Source organism: Helianthus annuus, chromosome 6 (genome assembly GCF_002127325.2).
Source record: "Helianthus annuus cultivar XRQ/B chromosome 6, HanXRQr2.0-SUNRISE, whole genome shotgun sequence".
Taxonomy (NCBI): Eukaryota; Viridiplantae; Streptophyta; class Magnoliopsida; order Asterales; family Asteraceae; genus Helianthus; species Helianthus annuus.
In genome coordinates, this window is record NC_035438.2 from 125,060,823 (window position 1) to 125,069,666 (window position 8,844).

General features: G+C 36.1%; 1 long non-coding RNA gene across 2 annotated transcripts; it reads right to left on the minus strand.

The window, feature by feature from the left end:
• Positions 1-528: 528 nt before the first annotated feature.
• LOC110865673 lies at positions 529-2,885 on the minus strand. 2 transcript variants are annotated; one of them, XR_002550874.2, is made up of 3 exons: positions 2,658-2,885; positions 2,016-2,148; positions 529-794 (listed from the first exon to the last, which is right to left on the minus strand). It is a non-coding gene; the product is annotated as an uncharacterized LOC110865673 (long non-coding RNA). The 2 variants fall into 2 exon arrangements; XR_002550875.2 differs by having other exon boundaries at positions 2,016-2,088; positions 2,658-2,878.
• Positions 2,886-8,844: the final 5,959 nt, after the last annotated feature.

Here is an 8,844-nt window from a genome sequence, read left to right on the forward strand (position 1 = left end):
TAAAATTCAGTCTCGGTTGTATGACACCAACAGGGACTAATGGTCAGTCTTTGATACATAGAAATTCAGTCTTCAATTTGTTCCCTTGTACCATGCCATTTTAGTCCCTAATACATTTCTTTAGTGACTACATATCTGTTTCGAATACTATATAGCTCAGTCCCTAATGTATACCTTTAGTGACTAAAAATAAGTATCTAAACTTGCCTTTATTGTCACCAAAACATTCTATTAGGTTTGTCATTTTATGTTAATTCAGTCCTTAATAAGATGTATTAAAAACTAAAAATTAGTATTCAGTACATGATTTCATTTCATAATTTCTTCCTTTAGAGACTAAATAATAGTCTCAAATGCCATGTTATTTAGTTTCAAATATATTTTTTAGAGTCTAAAATCAATCACTGGTAACAAATTTTTCACTCTCCAATACATTTATTTAAAGTATAAAAACAGTACTTCATATTGCTTTCAGTGACCAAAACATAGTCTCCACTATTACGTCTCAAATCAATTTTAAGCAAACCATACCAAAAAATTTACAAATTTGTATGAATTCACAATTCTTAGAGAAAATGTTCTTTAGATAGGATAATACATGTGAACAAATAAAATAAATGTATGACTTTTCTAGAACACAAAAACAACCAAGTTGATATAATACTTCTAAGTCATAGTCTTCAATGTAATAGTCTTCATGTTTTTGTTGTAGTCTGTAATGTATGTTGTTTCCATTTTCCATCTTCCTTAGTTTTGTAATTGACTTGCTCGGATCCATTAGTGCTCCAAGTTACCTGTCAAGCACTATAGTTGTTACTTGTTACTTATTAATAAATGTTGCTTATTATAATTTACAAAAACATGAAGTATATATAGAATTAAATAGATTCAAACTAGATATAAAAGGAGATTGAATATTAACCTTATGAAGCATTGAACGAGCACTTAAATCTCAAATTTAGAAATAAAATAAAAAATTAACAAGAAAATGTTAATAACTTCCCAAGACATAACAAGAAAAATACTAAGACTAGAATGTTGCACTAACACCTTAAACTACTGTTAGTTTAATATCTTTAACATATAGGAACCAATCAGAAACAATATTTTATTTTTTGCATTAGCCATCTCTTGCTCATTATGTTAATAGCTGAGCATCCTAGTCTTGTTCTTACTACCGCTGGCTTATTTCATCAACAAATATGGCAAACTTAATATACAATAAAAAATCATAACTCACACTTGCGCTTTTGCTTTTTGTTCGACAAGAGTTAGAGAAGGCTTGGCAGGCTCTAATTTACTCTTGGCAAGCATCTAGGAGAGAGTTACATATACTTGGTAAGAAATCCATTTTGTTTTTGCACATGACGAAAGGATATAGCAAGCATCATCCAACAATTTTTGTTTTCGATACTGTCTAGTTATTACATAATTCATCAAAATTGCTTCCAGAAAATCACCTAATTCTAGGGGTGTAAACAAGCTAAGCCAAGCCGAGCCCGATCCATCCACTACTCGAGCTCAGCTCCGACCATCCCCTACTCGAGCTCGGCTCGAGCTAATTTGAGAACAATCTCAAACAAACTAAAAGCTCAGCTCAAGCTCGCTTCAATATTGCTTAAACGAGCCAAAGTTTGGCTATAGCTAAAGTTATTAGTTTAAATCATATGGGCGTGAATTGAAACGGGCTTGGGCTTTTTAAGATTGGGTTATAATCATCATCATTATTATATATGTAAAAACATTAAAATTTTGTTTGAGCTCGGGCTCGATAACTAAAGGATTTGTATTTCATGCTCGAGCTCAGGCTCGTTAAGAATTGGCTCATTCGAGCTTTCAACCAAGTTAGTCCCAAGTAGCTCTCGAGCCTCTGGGCTTGTTTACACTCCAACCTAATTCATAATTCATGCAAAATATATTGACAAATTAATTCTTGGAAAGCACATTTACAAGTACAACTTCACTTTGCAAATATACAAAGGAGTGGAGTATAAAAGCAAAAGGGTGAAAATTACCAAAGTCATCTGATCTATGTAGCATCATCATGTTTAAAAAGCTAATTCACAACAGCCTCAAGACTCAAGTTACCTGGAAGCATATGTTTAGATGAAAACAATACCGGTGTTATGCTAGATCCAAAAACACACTCTGTTTCAATTAGAACAAAGTATTATCATAAAAAAAATACAACTAAAAACAAAAAAAATACAAACACCTAGCTTTATAAAAGTAGACAAGAATTTATTTAGCCTCATCTTAATTGAATTAAAACACAGGTTCTATAGACTAACTGGTAAAAATACATTAGTTGGATAGGAAAATGAGCAAATGAATGATGGCAAACCAATAGTTTACGAAATGCACATTATTTAAAACAATCTCAGTTTTACATAGTCTTCTTTGTCTCTGTAAATCATAAATCTTACTAAAAATATGATATAAAAGATTCACCTATCTCATGAAAAGGCATAAAGCATTTCGTCGAGCAGTTGATGCACAAGTTCAAACATTTCACTTATAAGTTATAAATAACGTAACAAAAAACATTAACCCTCAAAACATACAAAATAAAAGCAAGATGTAGTGTGTGTAAACAACAGAAATTCGCAATTAAGACCTGAAATAAATGGAACAAATACCAACGTATAAAGACTTACAAAAGGGGATGACTGGAAGGTGGTTGATTTGTTGTAGTGGAAGCAATGCAATGAGTCAATTGCTTTGCTGAGGTTGAACGAATGCAAAAGGTTGATTGGTGGTAGATCGCTGCTATGCACTGATGCACGAGAGCTTGGGTTTGGTTTTGAAGAAGACCCCAATTAGGGATTTCGGGAGAAGAGATGAAAATTAATGAAATACGTGCGGCGGGAGTTTTAGAAAATTGAAAATTTTTGAGAGGGAATTCAAAATTTCAAGGAGGAATTAAAATAATAAATCTTTATAGTTTTCATTAAATTAAGATATACTTATAAAATATATATATGTATGATATGCTAACTTATGATTTATATTAAATAAAGTTGTATTTTTTAGATATTCACAAATATATAGATGATATAAAATAAAAGAAAAAAATTAACATGTTAGATTTTCTTATAATGTTAATATGAAAAAAAGAGTTAGGGTTAAAACGAATCATGTTCATGGTACAACAAAGTAGGGGTGCTAAATGGGTCGTGTTCACGGGTTGGCAGGTTCAACCCAATCCGAACCCAAAAATTTTAGACAAACCCGAACCCTACCCGAACCCGACCCAAATATTCACATGTTGACCCAAACCCAAACCTTTCAACCCGAATCTTTTTATTTTTTTTTTATTTTGTTCAGCTAATTAATATGTTAAAATTAACATCTACTAAAATTGCACAAATTTATACATTAAAAGCATTAAATCTTATGTCAATTTCCCTTTTTAAGTTATAATTATAGCATAAAATACACACCTAATTTAATTTATGACATAGAACATATTGTAAGAAAATATAATATAATAGAAATGGGTTAAACAGGTCAACCCAACCGGGTTGACCCGAACCTGGCCCGTTTAGCTAAACGGGTTCGTGGGTTCAACCTGAAACTGACCCGAACCCGTTTAGACCAAACCCAAACCTTCGAATTTCTTGTTAGTTTCGTGTTGTGTTTTCAGGTCGTGTTAGAAATTTACACCCCTACAACAAAGTTCACACGGCATTTGAATTCATGTGTGTGACACAATCTTAGGCATTTAGGGCATAAAAGGTAAATTATACTAGTTCAAAATGGTAATAATACATCACATATGTCATAATGGACCGTATTAAACCTTGTATGGATAGATTAGGTAGTCATACTAAATAATAATGTATATGAAATATCTATCATGATTCATGCATGTCTTAATAGACTCTATTGAGCCCTAAAACCATTAGTAATAATGATGTGAATGACCATTTTACCCTTGAGCTAATTGAGCTTTTAACCAGGGTTAGTTTTGTGTTAAGAACTGATTTTCAGTCTCTAATTTGTTCCCCCATATAAGAATTAGAGACTGAAGATCAGTCGTCGATAGACTTACACCATTTTTCATTACAGAGGCAACAAATTGTGGACCGAAATTCAGTCACGAAAAAGGTTCCCTCTGAGACCTTATATCACTTAGACGTATTCGAAACTGATATTTAGTCTCAAATAAGGTGGAAAAATATTAGCGACTGATTTTTAGTCGCTAATAAGACTCCCATACAAATCAGTCCCTAATAGTTTAGTCTCTAATGATCACTTTTTTTGTAGTGTATCTGGTGGTTACTTGACACAAAGTCACAGATGGACTCCTACGAATAAATTTCGGGATGAAATTTCCTAAAGTAGGGGAGACTGTGACACCTGGGTCACTGAGACCATCAAACAAATACCAAGCCAATGAAATATTGTATTTCATACTTGGGATCTGTATAAAAATGTGTATCTTTTGCACATATCAACTCTTGTTCGATTTCAAGCTCTAAATCGCTTTCTAGAAGGTTATACGCGCGCTGATGCGTAAATATAACCAGTTTAATGCAAAAAACACTCCGGAATAGTGAAATAGGCTTAACATACCTTAAATAACCTTTACATAACTTAGAAATAAGTTTTGAAGGCTTTGGTATGGCAAAATCAAGTTAAATCGCTTACAGGGACTAAACTTGACAACCTGCGAAAGTATGCCAATTTGAACTGTAACGAACATTCCTGAACATGACCATAAGTTAAACACACCTTAAATATCCCTTATATATCTTACAAATAGGCTTTGAGGGGTTCGGTGTGCCAAAAAAAACTTTTGGATCATTCAGGGACTAAAAGTGTCAAAAAGTGCATATGTTTGCACTTTCGCGCATAACTTACGTTCTGAATACATCCGGACATCCAAAAATTTATGTAGGCATTATAATATTATGCCTTAGTGTTTGGCATGAGAAAAATCCATTCTTCGCGCAATTTGGATCGTTTTTCGCGCTTATGCGCATTCCGTCGTAATTAACCGAACATTGCGATCGTACGGCCAAACGAACCAACATCCGGCATATTTTTGAGCATGTTTCATGTCCTCAATGTTTAAGAATCATTTTAGGGCCTTATAGATGGCTTAACAGGCCTTAAACATGTCGAAAATGGCCCTAAACCACAACATGGACCTAATATGTCATTTCTGAAACTTGTTTTCTGATCTGGACATCCAGGCGGCCCGCGTAAGCCCAATATGAACTCTTACACGGGCCACGTCAGCCTCCCAGACCAGATTCAATGTTTTAATCCACTTGCAGTAGCCTTTCAAACCTCCAAAGGGCAACGCCACGTGTCAAATCCCTATGGTTGGGGCAAAATAAGCCACCACAACATTGCGACAAGTGTACGGGTTAGATCGAGGCACGATATTCAAGAAACGATCCTAACGGTCTTGCATATCCTATAAATACCCCCCCCCCCATTTGGTGTAAAACCCACAAATCTGATCAAAGAGCTCTAAGTTGATGCCATTGCTTCATACCTTAGCTCCTGGATCAAGTTTAGCTTTCGGGGACCCTTCGTAAGTGTTCTTTCGTTCTTTTATTCGCTTTTCGAGTCCGAAAGTCAAGCTTTGTTTGACTTTCTGCGTTGACCAGGTTATGGTCAACACGAAGTTCGTTCGAACTTCATAACGTGAGCGTGATCACGATGGTTATAGTCCCTAGTGACTACACCTACTGATTACCACGTTATCTAGGCTCAGTGACGAGTCGTAGTTTCGGCCAAAATGCGCACTCTTGCGTATTTTGTAACCAAACTACTCATAGGTATCAAAACCGTTTGTATTGATACCAAACCTGTTTTCTAAACTTAGTTAAGCATGTTCTAACATGCTTAGCTCGTCACTTTTAGTATAGTGCTTATATAGGGTCGTAAGGTAAGCGATTTAAACAATCGCTTATACTTTCGAACCCGACCCATTTGGTCGATCTTTAGGATCCAACCAAATACATTGGGTGACCATAGTTGTATAGGGAATAACTTTCCGAGGTTACACCTTATGGTCACGACGTTAGGCGTTCCAAGCGCGTTTTACGCGAACGACGTGTTAAGGTAGCATAAGCTACCAAAAAGGGTCGTAATGGGTTGTAAGCACTTAGGTTAAGTTTCACTTTAGTATGTGGGCTTTGTTAAACCATATTACACGAGTCTCCATACTCGTTTGGTTTACGAACCTGCATCCTATCCAATCCTCCGATTTAGGTCCGGTATATTAACATAGTTACCTATATTAGGTGCTGTTTGATATCCGTGATCTCTAGCATTGTTTGGTTGTTATACAAGGACTTCAAAGCAATCTCAGGTGAGTACATAGACCCCTCTTTTACTGTTTTCCAAACTATTTTGGGGTGAAACACATGTGCCTACTTGTTACTTTCATGCTTTCCTGTTTTCACATCATATACTTGCTATGTTTATTAGTACATTTATAGTACATGTTTTACATTACACTTATGCTATGTACGCCCATTGTGTGCATACTTAGTACATCACTTTACAATACATTTCATGCTATGTATGCCCATTGTGTGCATACTTAGTACATTGTTTTACATTACACTTATGCTATGTACGCCCATTGTGTGCATACTTAGTACATTGTTTTACATTGCATTTCTGTTGCATATGCTCATCCAGCATATGAACACATTATACTACATTTTGAACCATTGTAACCATTTGAATATGTGAACCGTCTTAATCCTTTGATTATATGAACCGTTTGTAACTATTGAACCGTGTGAACCAGTCGTATCTGTTGACATGATTTACATTTGACAATTGACATTTGACTATTCATAACCATTTCTACGATTGTTAGACATTTCATCTTGATGGTTTGGTTTGACCAAGTGATTTAAGTAACGAGGCGTATGTAATATAATACAAGCATGGTGGATACGCCGCTGGTACTTCCTATATATAAGTGTTTGTATGGTATTACATATCGTAGCGTTATTTGAATCATTTAAATTTGAGACATATAACATTTTATACAAATAACATACTTTTCACGAGACATTGATTTACAAACAACTTATCTTATACAAACTCATTTTACATGGTTATTCATTTAACCATACATTATTCTCTTATTTAAACACATCATCTGATCTTATCGTTTTTCAAATGATTTACAAGACAAAGCAAATTACAAGGTTCATGACTAAACATTTTCTCAAACATAAGTCATGAATTCTGTTTTCACAAAACCTATGTATCTCACAGGCATTTTTATGCTGACGTACCTATTTTCACATGTGTTTTCAGGAGATGATGCATAGGACTTATGAAGACATACTTAGGCGGACCTGTGCCTTAGTGACTTAAAACGAGACAAGAACCAGTTAATTTATGTTATGTACTACTTGGTTCTTGTTTAAAACAATGTAAAATTTCATGTTTGATTAATAAAACGAAACTTCAATTGCCACGGATTTGAAACAATAAATTCTGTTACAGCACTCCCCGACATTTCCGCCATGTTTTGTATGTTCTTCGTGGTTGGGGTGTGACACACCATTTACTATGCCATCCTTTGCTCCATCTAGTGAGCCTTTTCTCTGGACTTCGCTGCCCATTATGCCACCATCTGATCCTTATCATCCTTATCACATGGGTTATTCTACAGAGGATATTCTCAGGTCTTTCATGATACAGCAGGAGGCGCTGACTCGTCGCGTGCAGGAGCTTGAGAGAGCTCAGCGACCACCATGCGAGTGCCAGGGCCCGACTCACCCTGCGATATCACACCTTCCTCGTCTGTTATCTCCCGATTCTGCTGCTCGTTTTTGGACTCAGGAGCAGCAGATAGCATATCTGTTGCGTTCTCATCGAGCCATGGAGGAGGATTGGCTTCACATGCGACATTTCCTCTTTTCTCATTTTCCCCCTCCTCCACCGCCATCAGCTTAGGGTCATTTTGTACGACACGGGTAGACTTTTGTTGAGAAGACGACGATTGCACAGATTGCACAGCTTTTGGGAGACTGCATTTTGATTGACTTTTGTTGCTATGTATATTGGTTGTTGTTGACACTGATTAGATATTTTGGACTAGGGCGATGTGGCCCTTAGTCATTGATGTTGTATGATACAGTGGTGTACTTGTAAACTTTACATTGTGGTCTTGATATATGGCAGTGCAATCGCAGTATTCTTATCATATGTGATGTTTGATTCTCATCACCGACTCATGCCAGTACCACCATGCCAGTGCCAGGGCCCGACTCACCCTGCGATATCACATCCTCCTCGTCCGTTATCTCCCGATTCTGCTACTCGTTTTTGGACTCAGGAGCAGCAGATAGCATATCTGTTGCGTTCTCATCGAGCCATGGAGGAGGATTGGGTTCACATGCGACGTTTCCTCTTTTCTCATTTTCCCCCTCCTCCACCGCCATCAGCTTAGGGCCACTTTGTACGACACGGGTAGACTTTTGTTGAGAAGACGGCGATTGCACAGATTGCACAGCTTTTGGGAGACTGCATTTTGATTGACTTTTGTTGCTATGTATATTGGTTGTTGTTGACACTGATTAGATATTTTGGACTAGGGCAATGTGGCCCTTAGTCATTGATGTTGTATGATATAGTGGTGTACTTGTAAACTTTACATTGTGGTCTTGATATATGGCAGTGCAATCGCAGTATTCTCATCATATGTGATGTTTGATTTGTTGTTTATGTTTGTTAACACAAGATGTGGTTGATTTATATATAACATGAGATGTTATGCATTGATATATAAGTATGCTTTACTTATTACCACCTGACCAACGTAAACACATCTTTTAGAAGATGCCACCAAGACGC